The sequence below is a fragment of the Monodelphis domestica genome, chromosome 3 (genome assembly GCF_027887165.1).
Source record: "Monodelphis domestica isolate mMonDom1 chromosome 3, mMonDom1.pri, whole genome shotgun sequence".
NCBI lineage: Eukaryota > Metazoa > Chordata > Mammalia > Didelphimorphia > Didelphidae > Monodelphis > Monodelphis domestica.
Genome location: NC_077229.1, coordinates 328,574,428 through 328,590,142, shown reverse-complemented (window position 1 = coordinate 328,590,142; position 15,715 = coordinate 328,574,428).

Here is a 15,715-nt window from a genome sequence, read left to right as displayed (position 1 = left end):
TACCTTCTCAGTAAATAAAAATGTACTGTAGGTTAAAGAAGCTGCAAAGCTTAGCAGGTACGGCGATCCCCAAGTCAATGCAGCAAGGCTTGATTCTTCATAAATAAAACACATTTGCATCCATTCAGCCAAATTAGCTCCAGTTTTTTTTAAGGTAGTTATAATTAGCTCCTCTTTCAAGTTCACAGTTAAAAAAAACTCTCACATGCCTGCCGTTTTGATTAAATCCACCATTGTCTTCCAATAGCTGGTGCTAATTCTTCCAAGGAAATCTTCAGTTGAGGTGTTATTTTATCCTGCACTGCTGTTAGTTGTCTAATTTACGCCAAGTCCCTGCAGTGCTTTCCTTAAGCCATCCTCTTTGTCTTGCCTTTGAAATTTACCAAATCTTACAAGAAATCAATACTTAATTGATTATTCACTTTTCTGCAGCTTCAAACAGCAAGCACGCATAAGATCCTGGAGTCGTCACCCGATTTCCAGTGCAGGAGGTTGCTTGGTGGCAGGGTTCTGCAAGTGTCCAACAGCAGGCACTCCATGGAGCTGTGCACTGGCGTAGAGTGCCAGCATCTGATAAAGAAGACGAAGATACTCTAACGAAGCAGGAAAAGTTCCCGAGTGAGCCAAATCCATCTCAAGGCTTTGAATAAAGAGCTGAAGCAGTAGCAATTGGATTTGAGAACACCATCCTCTTTTGCAGTCATCCCTTTGTGGTGGGGTTTTTTCCCCCCTTTATTTCTCCTTACCCTTTTCTTGCCATGGCACTGAAGTGGAATATCCCAAGTGCCACTGAACTCCAAGAACTCCACGCCGGAATGGGGGTGAGACTTGTGCTGTACCTCTGACATAGAATAGGGATGGCAAGCACGTAACATTACGAAATGTAGGACAAATTCAAGTGAGAGAGAGAGAGAGAGAGAGAGAGAGAGAGAGAGAGAGAGAGAGAGAGAGAGAGAGAGAGAGAGAGAGACAGATGGCGGATCTGGCCAGGAGCCAAAGCCAGTGAAATGAATTACATTGCTGAATAACTGTACACCATTGATTCTGCCACTTGTTGCTGCATGGCAGGGGGAAAAAGGCCCTGATGTTGGCAGGAATCTCCCCTGGTGTCATGCATGCAGCAGGCAACTTTTCACACATAACTCACCCCACCTGACAATGATAGCCTAGACAGAAAATGCTGGGTGCATGTATGTATATGACTAGGGCTGTGTGTGTGCGTGTTTGTGTGGCTGTATGTGTGTGTGTGTGTGTATGTGTTGTGTGTGTGTCTGAGAAAGAAAAGAGCCAATGTGAAAGACTACGTGTGGATGTGAGTGTGCTTGAGAGGAAAGGGGGAAAACAATCACCGCAATCCGGCCATTTTGTTTAATGAAGAATGGAAGACTGGCATTCCTAGAGGTAGCTCTGTGCCGCATATTAATGTGTGCTCAGTAGACAGCCTCCGCCTTCTGAGAGCCGGTGGCAAAGGAATGAAGCCCTCTCCAGGACAGCCACAGTGGGAGAAGGCACTCACAAGGCAACGACACATCGTCATCACCCAAGCTACGAAGGTGGCACCGGAATTCCGGAGGAGAACCAGTTGCTGCCTGACAAGAAGCCCAGCGGGTCCCAGGGTGACAATGTTTGGGTGCTTTCGCAAAGACAGCCAGAGTCGGAGCAGATTGTTCAATAAAGGCTTCATACCCAAGATGAAGGGAGACATTATAGGATGCCCAGGGGGCTTTGGAAATCAAATACAATGTTTGAGTAGCACAATTTGAGGTACATTATAAAAAAAGCAATTTGAATTGCCAATGAGGCGACACATATCTGCATGCTAATTAGACCTGTGTCAAGCTTAGTCTGCAGGCTTCTGCTGATGGCAAGAAGTGTGTGTGGAGCTCTGCTGAGAGATTGTTTCTGCATAAATTATCAGCTTTGTCCTGCTGATCATTTTCCCAAACAAACATGAAATGCGAAATCAAAAGGCGATTCTGAAATTAAAATTATTGATTGGGAAAACCTGGATTTCAGAATCTAATTAGAGGCGGCACAAACAAAAGCTCATATTATGACCGACTCTGCCTGAGCTAGCAGCCAGATTGTGCAAGGTTTGTAATTTATCTTTGTTTATGCAGCCAGGATATTAAAAATGTAATTAAAATGGTAAAATGATCTGATCAGAAATAGCCACCTAGTGGCAAGTATATTATTTTAAATGGATTATAAAAGCATTGGTCTGTGTAAATAAAATGTGCTTCCCCCCATGACAAACCTAGCATCTCATGGAAAACTTGCTGAGCCATTTGTCTTTTGCTAATAAGTTGTCTTTTGTGTTTTGTTCCATAGATAAGCAACATCATTTATAACCCTCATTTGTGCACTAATAAACATTCTGTTATTACAGGTGGCATTGGAAACATTTTTCATCAATTATGGCATTTTGGGGGGTAACGAATGAAGGAAATACAAAACCTCTGCCATGGGTAGAGTATGTATGTTTGGTAGAATTAGGACATTTGTTTGATGGCATCAGCACACCAAGCCATCCACTAACCAACCCATCTCATTGGGCACAAGAAGAAAATAAATCCAGAGAACTTGCTGTTAACTATTACTTTAACAGTTGAAACAACATCTAAACAAACCAAAAGACCCACCTGCTCACTGAAGACACTCTTCAACTCACCACTTGGGAGGGGAACAGCTATTAAAATCATCAAAAGGTGATATTAATTATAAATATTTGATTTCTATCCATTAGCAACATTTTGGAAGTGTAAAATGGAATAAGTATTTATAGACAATATTTGGTGATTACATATAATATAAAATTTATTAAACAAAGGTTCTTCTGCCATCATATAATTGTAAGATTATGGCATGTAGCCAGTTGAAATTTTATTCATAATTAGTTTTAAGATATATGGTATATGTGTGCATCTATGTATTTTAAGAAAAGCGAGGGACCTAGGTTGTGAAGTTCCTGTGAGAAGCTTAACATGCATATTTCCTTTATTTCATTTTGCTACTTGAAACCACTATGGAGTGGCTCAATTCCCTTTTAAGAAATTCACAATTTAGGTTCCTGTCAGCAGCTCTCGGGTCTTTTGTTAGGTGCACTTAAAATGCCAGATTAAATATTAATACGTGGTTAGAGTTGTGCTATTTTGCAAGCCCCGAAACCCTATTAGTAAATCATGATCTGGTGACTGATGCAAGAAATTCCAAGGCGCCAACGGTGTAGATTGCCTTATGCCTATCAGTCTGATGGATCACTAATTTTTAGTAAATTGGGCCTTTAGATCTTTAGCTGGAAGCAGATGCATACTTTCCCCTGACAGGAATTTTCTGCACAGAATGTGTACCACAACAGGCGGACTTATTTTGCATAATCAGCCAGCTATTTGAATACAAATGTTCATTTAACAGCCTCACTTGAGCACTGGTTCTTCAGAATAAACTTTTAGTGAAACTGACTGAGAAAACTTCCCTGTAAGAAGTCGTTCTGATTTTCTGATGTTTTTCCAGGTGGATCAGGACACTTGACACTAGAAGTGTCAAGAATTGATGAAGAGGAGAAGGTGATGAACAGAAGGTTCCCTTCATCAGTCCAAACCAGAACCAGTTATGATCCAGACCCAGAGGACAACCAGCAAGAGTCTTAACAGGCTTTTGGTGCCTAACACCCAAATACTTGAAAGTTCAAAGCTAGAATGCCACTCAATCAGTCAATGAAAAGACTGAAAAGGAGATAAAAATGGTGTCATTAAATTAAAAGCTGCCTGGGAGGAATCTTCTTTAAGATGTTTTTATCATTAGCTCTTGAGCTTGAGAAGATAGGGTCTTTCTGACTTACAGTTTGCTTTGTATATGTGGCTGAAAGCCAGCCCCATTATCCATTCTTTGATGAGTTAGGTGGAAAAAAGAGTCTTCATTGACAAATTTTGTTTCATCCAGATGGGTCCTGGCTCACTAGTCTTTGCAACATGGATTAACATATTTCATTATGGCATTTAGCAATTAGAACACATTTTCCTGTCTGTGAATCCTTTATAAGCTTGTGTTGGGTACTGGCTTCCCATCTGGCTTTTTCCTTTTTATTTTAATAGGCTTCTAGAACACAATTTTAAAAAATGCTCCAAAAGGATGAAGAGCTCTGACCTCTCCATATCTCTACAGGAAACGTTTCTTTCCAGATAGTCAGAAGTGAAGTTTGAACATATACATTTACATTTATTCACATTCCAGGTCTGCTTCTTCAAATATTCTTTATATCTATCATTTTCAGTAACTCATAGTTTTTTGCTTATAGTTATTAAAAGTGATTGAAGTTCAAGTTTTAGATTTGAAAATGAGCCCATATAGTCAACACCAACGTTTTGAGTGTCTGAATGTATGTAAGACTAATCTGTTTTTTTAAAAATTCTCATGCCTATTTCCTTATAGACCATGAATTCTGTTCCATGATATTTTCAAAATCAAAAGAGCACTTAATTGTACTTCTATAAACCACAAGGGCTACCTAGGAGTGAAATTATATTCTTAAATGTATGTGTCATTAAAAAAGGAAAAAACCCAGCCAGAATGGTTCATTGATTATGGATCTGTGATTTCAGCAGCACAAACAGTTTGTCTACCGATACAGATTACAACCCTCTTCTGACTTGGTGGAGGGTTTTCAAAGTTACTTTGTTAGAAATTGATCATCCTCGAGCCAAGATGGTGAAAACCCTCTGAATTTTACTAGCTTGCTTTTTCAGACAATGCATTATCATACTTAAATATTTTGCATCCTAGGCAAATCTGTTAGAACATCTATGCCATAATGAAACTTTGGAGTAAGACTGTGGTATATTTATTGAATATATGTATTTAAAATTAAAGAGTAATTGTTCATTTGTATGAACAACTGATTCTATTACATTGAAGGAATTGTTGGGTTAGTAATTTTCAAATAACTGGCATATATACTTAATCTCTGTGTCATAAATCCTTGCCACCTGCAGAGCAATTTTGACAGGAGGGTTGTGCATGGAAAGATGAACAATTACTGATAGTCAACTTAGGTAAAATGCTTTTAGGTAAAATTAGTTTGAGCATTAAGTATGAAATATATATACTTAAACCTTCTTCTTGTCATCACTTATATGGTGAAAGGTAAAATCTTTCATCTTTTTTTTTCAATAAAACCCATACCTTCCATTTTAGAATCAATACTATATATTGGCTCCAAGGCAGAAGAGTGGTAAGGGTTAGGCAATGGGAGTGAAGTGACTTGCCCAGGGTCATACAGCTGGGAAACATCTGAGGTAAGATTTGAACCTAGGACCTCCCATCTCTAGGGTTGGCTATCTGAGGTACTATACTGAGCTACCCAGCTGCCTCCAATCTTTCATCTTCTTACCCTTTTAAAAGGAATTTTACAAAGGTTGACACAATGTGATCTTTGCTTTAAATTTTATATTTAGTAAGTCCTTGCCATTCTTTTCCAATTCTATTCATTCTATGATTTTTTAAATGGCATGGAATGGGTATGTTGAATTTAATTTAATAAGCATTTATTAAGTGCCTATTATGGCCAGGCATTGTGCTAAGTCCTGGGGATACAAAAAGGGTCAAAATACAGTCCCTGCCTTCAAAAAGCTTACAATCTAAAGGGAGTAACAGCCTCCAAATAAATATATATAAAGTAAGCAATATACAAGATAAATAGGAAACAATGGAGGGGAAGCACTGGAATTAAGAGGGGCTGGTAATGATTCTACTAGAAGGTGGGATTTTAGTTGAGGCTTAAAGTAGTCAGAGTGAAAGAGGGAAAAAGCTTTCTAGCAATGGGAGACAGCCAGAGAACATACCTGGAACTATAAAATGGAGTGTTTTGTTTGGGGAACAAGAGGAAGTCAGTGTCTTTCCATTGAAGGAAGAGTATATTTGGAAGTAGGATGTAAAAAGACTAGAAAGGAATGTGAATATATGTTTATTGCTGAGGAAGTTTCATTGTATCATATTTCTCTAAAAAATTTTTAAGGGGGATCTGCAAACTTTTAAAAAATTGATAATTATGTTTAGTTAATTTCCTTTTCCTTTCTTGGTATTTTATGCATTTAAGTGTATTATGTGAGAGGACCATAGGTCATAGGGGACCCATGATATTAAAAAAAAATGTCTCTTTGTAATGACACCCCTGCCTATCAAAAATAAGGACAAAATGGAGCTTATCATTGTTTGTCAATTGCCAGGGTTCTTATTGGGTAGTGTGATGCATCCGCTCTCAGTACAGGAGTCATAGCAGGTAGAGAGAACTTGTAGAACCTTAATTAGGTTGCATGGGTCAGATCTCTTTCTTTTGGGTGAGTCAATATTAGAATGCTAATCCTTATTGCCATTAATCCAAACTTCTTTTTATACAATATGGCTAATGGTAGCAAAACCATGTGACCATGAAAGGAGTTGCCGATTCCTTATTTCTTCAACATCATATCAATGGGTTTGTCACCACAGTGATGTCCCTCCAACAGTACAGATCTCAATCCATACCAATGTCTTCCTTTAGCCCTCATTTCATTTTGTCCATTTGTTTCCTTAATTTCATTTTTCATTCATGTTTCCATAAGTTCATTTTCCATAAGTTCTCTGGGGGTGCACTCAAAGGTCTAGGAGCCATTCTTTGGGTCTCTTGTTACATTGGCTTTAATATTAACACAAGGCCTATTCATCTAGTTTCCTTTACCCTGGCTTTTTGTATCTCCTTTCTAGTAATGAATCTCTTTAATAATCTCTTTTTTATGCAACTTTTTGTGCAAACTAAGTAGAACAAGTCCAAAATTAGCAAGTCTGTGAAAGGAAAAGCCATGGTGGAGCCCTGGAAGTTCTAAGACCAGGGAAGTAAGGATTGAACTAGGCCCAATTTTTTTAAAACTCTTACCTTTTGTTTTAGTATCAGTACTGTGTTTTGGTTCCAAGGTAGAAGAGTGGTAAGACATAGGCAATGGCTTGGCCATGGTCACACAGCTAGGAATTTTCTGAGGCCAGATTCGAACCCAGAATTTCCCATCTCTAGTCCTGGCTCTCAATCCACTAAGTCATTTCTCTAATCATCAGGCCTAAATTTAAGGTCACATTCAGGTGGGTTCTTAGTTGAGTGAATGGTACCAAATGAACACTATAGTTCTATCCAGGATAGTTCCATTCCAAGGCAGGTGGTTTGTTTTTGTTTTGAAGGAAGAATTTGCTACATTGAAGCTAGAAGTCAATGTTCTCCAAGTCAGTGAGGGTCTTGAGGGTCATTAGGGTAGGAAGAACGGTTGTGGTGGTGGTAGTGGTGTGTGCTGAGATCTAGTTCATCCTGGGAGTGTATGAGAGATAGATGAAGTCCTTTATGGTTCCTTAGAATTCAGATATCATGGGAGTAACATTGTTCCATCCCCACTCCCACATACACACTACTCTCTTAAAATTCTTTGTAATTACCTTTAGTCATTTATAATTGTTTCTGATAGGACTAATGTGAATTTTTTCTGATAATAATTCTCTCCTTTTAATCTATCCTTATTACAAATAATTTGGAAAGGCAGAGATATTCCTGGCTTCTTTCTGTGCTGGGGTGCATCCTGGAATTGAGGATTAGATATAAATTTTCTTCTGATCTTTAAAATGTACAAAAACACTGAAATATTAATTAAAGTATCAGTCAAAGAAACATAGGTATCTGTTCTCAGAACCGAAGCAATAACTATCTAAACACTTAGAATATGGCTGGTTAATCAGAGCACGAGCTATAACGGTTTTTTTCTGGTCAATAGCCTCCTTTGAATTTCTCTTCTCCAATAATTTTGTCAATAAGGGACCTCCCCAGGGAATTTCCCATTGGCCACCCAGGAGAGTGTCAAGGCTTGTATAGAAGCAGTCTACATTAAGTATCACAGGCTTCCTTTCAATTAACTGTGTATTCAGCTTATCTAAATCGAGCATCCCTAAGGGCTTTCAGGTGTTAATGTTTTCAATTACATGTATTACTTCACCACTTTTGGGCATTTTAGTCTAACTGGAGCTAAATTCTTAGGGCAGAAAATGGTGACTACAAAAGGGCACTTTGGTCATTTCAGTGTAGGTAGAGACAGTGGACACTATTTCCGATTGTGACTTTATAAACACAACTCCTCAGAATCCTTTAAGTAAACCATAGGTGTACTCAATCTAATGCCTGATATCTTTTAAAAATAAGCGTTGTGGGGCATTTGGTCAGTCGAAACTTGACCTGGGCAAAGACAGTGATAAGGTAGAAAGCTTCTAGAGGAAGGCAGTTAGAACGGTAAAAGGAATAAAATTAATGTCATATGAACCTTAACTAATGGAACAAGAGAGATTTAGGTTGAAGAGAAGAAGATTTAGTAGATACATGACTGTCTTCAAGTATTTGGGATTATCACCTAGAAAGTGAATTGGACTGGTTCTGTTGGGTCCCAGAAGGCAGATTAGATGTGAAAAATGGAAGTTGCAGAGGTAGAAAAGGGCTTTGGAAAAGATAAAATGCAAATTCAGTGAGGGGAAAGCCTGTTTCACATTTTTCTTCCTCTCTCCAGACCTAGCATACACCCACCAGGTGTAAGCAGACTGAGGCTGCTTTAACTACTTGTCAAAAATTTTAAAGAAGAGATACTTGTTTAGGTATGAGTTGGATTTGCTAACCCCTGAGCTCCTTTTCATTTTTGAGATTGTGTGATTTTGTGAATTAGAGTGAGTAGAAATTATAATTTGGCTAGTTAAATTTAGTGAAATATTTGACATTCTGGTTTTGAATACTTAGACAATCAGTTGTTTCTTTGAAAAATATTCAGCATTATCAGTCACATGGAATGACAATGAAAAAGAGCTGAAATATTAGTTATGATATTTCAAATAGGTGGGTTACCATTCTGTATGATCTTTTGCGTTACAAAGCAATAATTGCTGAGCATACTCAGACAATTGATGTAGAGAGAAAATGGAGAGTTGGATGTTTATGTGTCAGATTTCTTTGATGTCCTTAATTAGCCCTTCAAAAGTTTTTATTTTGTTTTGTTTTGGTTTTTTTGGCCACACTCCTGATATCATTGCTATAAAGAACTTTTGGTGAAGAAACTCCTTCTATTAATGCAAAGCTATAACTTTTCTACAACTGACAATCTTACAGAGCTGTTTAAGAAATATCTAAAAGGCAAGTGACTTAGCCAGGATCAGTCAGTCAATAAACATTTATCAAGCATCTATTATATTACAGATATTCTGTTAGGAATACAAAGAAAGGCAAAAGAAAGTCTAGGGACTCACTATCTAGTGATAGAGTGAAAGAAATAAAAAGAAGTAAGCCAGCATCACAAAAGATCTGGCTTCATTTTGTGGATACAAAATGCAGAAGTCCAGTCTATGTGGCATGGAGCGTCTGATGCCCAGGTAGCAGAGGTTTTATAAGCTTTGGACTTTTATATATATAGGGTTTTATTATGCAACAGAGGTTAAGAGCAAGACCAGGTGTTCAGAGCATGCTCCCAACAGGGGTCTTGAACAGGTCCGTGAAATGATCTTCTTTGCTAATAGATTCCCAGAACTGGAATTGTGACCAGGGCACTCCCCTTTTCTCCTTTCCCTTCTTGGGTGACTTGGTTATGACACTATAGGAATAGTGTACTCATGTCCCAACTTCTAGAGTATATATCAAGGAAAGGAGAAGTATACAGGTACTTTCATCATTGCACAGGCTTTTAATGTTATTCCTATTATATCATATTTAAATCACAGTTACAGCTTATCAAACTATTCCAGAGGACTCCTTAGAAGTGATTAAAAACTGCTTAAATGTCTTCTGACAATAGATGATATGAAAACAACTATGAACAAACAAGATATAGACAGGAGAAACTGAGATAATTGATAAAAGAAAAGAATTAAGAGGACTCAGGAAAGGCTTCTTATTGAAGATAAAATATTATCTGGAACTTGAAGGAAACTAGGGAATCCAGGAGGGAGGAACGAGGAAGAAGAACATTCTAGAAATGGTGGGGAAGGGGCAGCTTGTGAAAATGTTTACAGCCAAGAGCTAGAACATCTTGCCTGAAATATTCCAAAGAGGCTTATGCCTCTGGACCACAATGTGCATAATAGGGAGAATGAGATAAGAAGACTGGAAAAAGAGCATTTTATATTTGATCCAAGGGGAGATAGAGAACTAATGGAGTTTACTGAATAGAGGTGTCAATATCTCATGGAGTCCATGTTTCATAACCAGTTAGTGAACCTTGTTTGAAAGGCTCAAAAAAATATGTGTTTTTCGGCCTTTCAAACAATTTTCGCTAACTGGACTGGATGCTTTCTTAGTGAAGATGGATTCTGGGTTGTAATAAGAGCAGTATCAGAAGTAGAAATTTTAGGATTTAATTTTCAATTTTATAACAGGGAAATTGAACCAAAGATCTGGTTACAAGTATTAAAAAAGGAAAACATTCCTAGTCGGCCTTTCAGGATAATAAGATTCATGCCTTAGCAGTAAAGAAAATGATTACAAGTTTTATTAGGCTTCAACTAGTTTCCATACCCAATCTAAAAAAGTCACCTTGCACCTATATAAAGAGGATTATTTATGTAATTATCTGTACATGTGTCCTCATCAGCCATTAGATACAATCATTTCATGGCATTCAGATTCAGCACAAAAAACATCAAGCCTAAGTACAAATATTATTACTATAATAGGTTTTCATTTTTAGAGGTCATCAGGAGAAGGGATTAATTTTCCTTGCTTTATTGTACACACAGAACGGCACATAGGGTCATATTACAATTCCTCTATCTTGAAAATCACATTCATATGTAATGGGAAAGGCACTTTTTAAAAACAATTTTACACTTTTAGATACATTAACTGCATTTCATTCCATTTATATCTTGCCTTGCTACCATACTTTGGAGATATTTATTTCAGCCAGCATTAATTGATTCTTGCTGAATTGGGTAGGAATATGTTTCAAATACCTTTTAAATTTTCCTTTGATATTTCCTTTTTTGCCTTTAAATACCTTTCTCTAGACCAATTCACAAATGGTCTGAATCATGGCATTGCAGAATAGTGACTTTTTACTTTAAACATTTGGAAAACTTAAACCTGACAAAAGTGGTCCATTTTGACGGCTTTTCTTTTGAGTTTTCAATCATCACAGATTTTTCAAAACTAGGGACATAGATAAAGCGAAAGTGCAGTTTTATTTTTTAATCAGTCCTGTCCCAAGCACGTTGGGTATGGTTGTCATTGAATTTGAACATTAAGTGGATTTTGCATTTCTATTATATGAAGTTTCCATTCTGCCTTCTGAAGGATAGCATATACATGTGACATCAAGTTGATTTGAAATCTGTGTAGGAATGAAGAATATGTGCCCATGGAAAGGGTAAGGGGAAGCTTCCTATGAAGCTGGATTAGAGAAATGTTTGGGTTGTTTTGTATGTCATCAACATAACCATTCAATTTAGTCAGATCCAATGAAATAAATCAGCCCATGGTCCAACTGGACTTGGGAGTCATGGCTACAAAATAACCAAAGGACTGAATTATTTACTTTTATATTCTTGGTGATATTCGTTGTTTGGTCCAGCTGATTTAATAAATATTAAGGAATAGAACTTAAAGGGACCTTAGAGATCATTGAGTCCCACAAGCTGTCTTATAGAGGAAGAACTGAAGCTTTAGACAGAAAAGAAATTTGCCCAATGATCATGAGACTAATGGAAGAGTCAGTCTCAAATAAAGGTCTCCTGAATAAGACTAGGGAGCAATCAACGCAAACATTTATTTAATCAAGGAACTTTTATTAAGAACTTATGTATCTAGGTTCTGATTATTCAAAGATAAAATTAAACAAATGCTGCCTTCATTTGCTCTCTTTTAATAGTTACGCTTAGTAGTTTTCAAGAAAAAGAATCAAATTATTACATATTTTGCCAATTTTTGAACATTTCTTTTTACAGGTCGTGTGCAAAACATAGGTTGTTTGAAATTTTTTTGAGATTTAGAGTAGTTAGCTGTTACACAAAGAACCAAAATTGTTTCATAGCATTTGAAATCAATAAATTTATTTTTAGATTTTTTAGGTGCCTTTAGATGCAGTCATAAACTAAACATAAAATGAATCTTGTGTGTGAGAAAAACTTAACTATTTTCTAAATTTTTATAATAATATCTATGTTATTAAAGTGTTTGGTAGATTTCTTTGTTTTCTCTAATGCTTAAGAATTATACAATTATTTCTCTAATTTCCAGATCACAGAGGAATGGATGGGAATCTTACTTCCTATATGGTATCATATAGAATCCAGAGGGGCTATGATTTGTCATAAACTTGATCTAAAATATTTCCAATTTAGGATCAATTCTTTTTACTTAGCACCAAATCATTGAATGTCCTGGCTTTTAGCTATAGATTTTAAAGTCTGAGTTGCATTTCCTGTGTACATTTAAAGCAACATCTCACAAAGACTTTCCTAGAAGAGCAAGTATTACATTTAATGAGAAATTTCTGACTTCTGAAGTATTTCAAAAAGAAAATTATACATAAACGATAATACAGTAAATACTCTTTGAAATATCCACATGAAGTAATTGTATTCAACAAAATAATATTTCCTTACATTCTTTGGCCTTTGGGGTGCAAGTAAGTTCTTTCATTTCAACATAGTCATCTCTTTGAAAAATGGAGTAATTTGAAAGATTATTTTATTAGTATGAGAATGGCTAGTGTTAGTGTTCTTTATCCTTCCTGTTCTTGCTCCTTTGCTTGCCTTCCCATTTCCCTTCTCCTTCACCCCATTGGTAACTCAGGAGTCCGAAGAAGACTGTTTCTGCTTACAGATAAAGTTAGTGGGAAGACCAAAAATGCACATTAGGAGGCTGAAGGTTTCTATTTATCATATGCCGGGCCTCCGAAATTGCCCATTTATTTCCTCTACTCTAGCCTAGAGAATTCACTAAATAGGCAAGTTTTCATTTTATCTTAGCTAATGCTGAGACTAATATCAATGACACTCCATTTGAAAGAGAAGTTATAAAACAGGATCAGTATGACCTTATCAGATATTGGCTATCATCATGGCCATTGCTTCCCTTTTCAAGAAATTGCAATGGCACCAATTCATATTCTCTAAAATTCAGTGGCTTTTGGCATCACACTTATGTTTCAGTTCTTTAAGGATCAGGGATTTCATTTTTATGGAAGCAATCTCTTCTATTGCAGACCCCAACCTCTCTAACCTCAGCAGATTTTTTGAGAACCCCTCTGATGTTAGATAGGCTACTCATCACTCAATATATACTCAGTCTCTGGATTGATCTCCATTGAAACATTAGTATTATAATAATGATATGACATGATGTAATTTAATAAACATAATAAAATGTAATACAGAAAACATAATATACCATAATCTGATATATGCCATAGCATGACTTAATACAATAGGATAAGATATGACATATGGCATAACAATGTGATATATGATATGAAATAATATGATAATACCATATACTACTATGATTTGCTATACTAAATTAATCTACTCAATTACACACTATCATATGTATATATATAAACTAGTTGGCTCAGTAGATGGAGTTAGGAAGATGATTTCAAATCCAGCCTCAGACACTAGCTGTGGGATACTGAGCAAGTCACAAAACCCTATTTATCCTCTTTCCCTCATCAGTAAAAGGAGCTATTGAAGAAAATGTCAAACCACTCTAGGATCTTTGCCAAGAAAATGCCAAATGGGTTCCCAAAGAATCAGACATCACTGGAATGACTGAACAAAAATGACAAATATATATATATATATATGTACATATACATATACATGTATATATTTATATATACATATATATACACACATATATATATTTAAATATATAATATGGTGGATTCTAAGGTATTAAATGATCTAATATTGTTAAAAATATATTTGTGTAGAACACTGTGATAGTTACTATATTTGATACAAAGTTTAGAAAAATCATGCTTCCTTCAATAAACTTAGTTTAATAAGTAGAAAAGATAACAATATGTGACAGAAGAGGAATTTTTGGTACCACATCATTTAAAAGAAGAGAAAGTTTCCAGCACTGACTTTTTCTTCCATTGGCCCATGTACTAAGTGGTATCATCTTTCTCTAAACCATCTGGGAGGGTTTTGGGTTTGATGAAATGAGCTGTGTTACTCCCAGCTTTCCATTTTATAACTGTTTATACTAGAAACATAAATTAATTGAAATTTTATTGTTGTCTGTATCTTCACAATATGAAGTTATAGGGTTAGGATTAGAGACCAGCACCTGGGATGCCATTAAAAGAATGTGAATTTTTATTGAAGAAACTCAACATTTCTAAGCATAGGATTAATGCAATCAAATCTATCTATATGAAAAATTATGATATCAGCATAGCTGATATATTTGGATGAGTGAGAGTGTAGGTGGGAAGTTTTATAAAGAGGATTGTGGAACAGTCTATCTAAGTAATAATGAGGGTCTGTGATAGCAATGGGAATGGAGATGAGACACACATATGAGACACATTGTGAAAAAGGAATTGACAAGACCTTGTAATTTGTTGGATGTGAAATGCGGGTATTAGGGTAGAGTCAAACATATCCCCACCAAGGATGTAAACATAGACAACCCACTGAATGGTGGTGACTGTCACAGAAAGAGTAAAAGAGAAGTAAAAGTAGTCCAAAAAAATAGTCAAAGAAGCAGGCTTAGAGGAAAAGTTAATTATGTCAGTTTTGAACCTGTCAAATTATAGGAGCCAAAGTGATGTCTAGTGGAGATGTGATTGAAACATAGAAGAAAAATCAGGACTAGAAATAAGATCAGTGTGTTAATGGGATATGAAGTGTGATCAGTATAGATGACGAAGAAATTTCTTCTAGCTGGAATTCATCAAGTAGGATGTGGCACTTGAATGATGCCTTGGAGAATGGGTCCAATTACAATAGACAGGAGACCCTTTCAGTCATTCTTTACATAGTACCAGGTTTATGCAATTACTTCTTCCAGTTGTATAATTGGGAATGATGGCAAAAATGTAAAGATCAAAGATGCTAAAGGTCTAAGATTTAGGTTTTTACTGGATGCTGGGTATATAGTAGACACAATAAATACTCATTGATTGATTAATAATTAATAATAGAATACTTGACAGGGTTGTGAGACAATCTGAAAATGTTAAATATCATATGAATAAGGGCTATATCTGCTTCATATTTTAAATACTTATGAGGATCTACTTTGTGAAATATATAGCAGAGAATTGTGGCATTATTTTTTTGAGGAGGGCCGACAGTCCAGATCTGAAATTTCTTGGTTTCTTTAAAATAAATGTTTATTGCTATTTTTTTTGTCATCTGTATTTATCAATGTATCCCTCCTCTGTTGCAGATAGCTAGCCTTCTAATAAATGCTTTAAAAAAAAGTTCAATAAGATAAATCAACATATTGAAAATGAAACCTTATGTTCTTTGTAGCATTCTCAACCCATGTTCCTCACAACAAAGAACTTGTGGGATGTGTCATCTCATTTCTCTTCTTTGGGACCAAAGAATCATATTTTTAGAGCATTGAGTTTTGAGTGCTTTGTTGCTCAAATCATAGACATAAGTGCTGAATAACTATTTCAAGTAATAATGGCATGTTGTCATTTTTCGTGGGCAA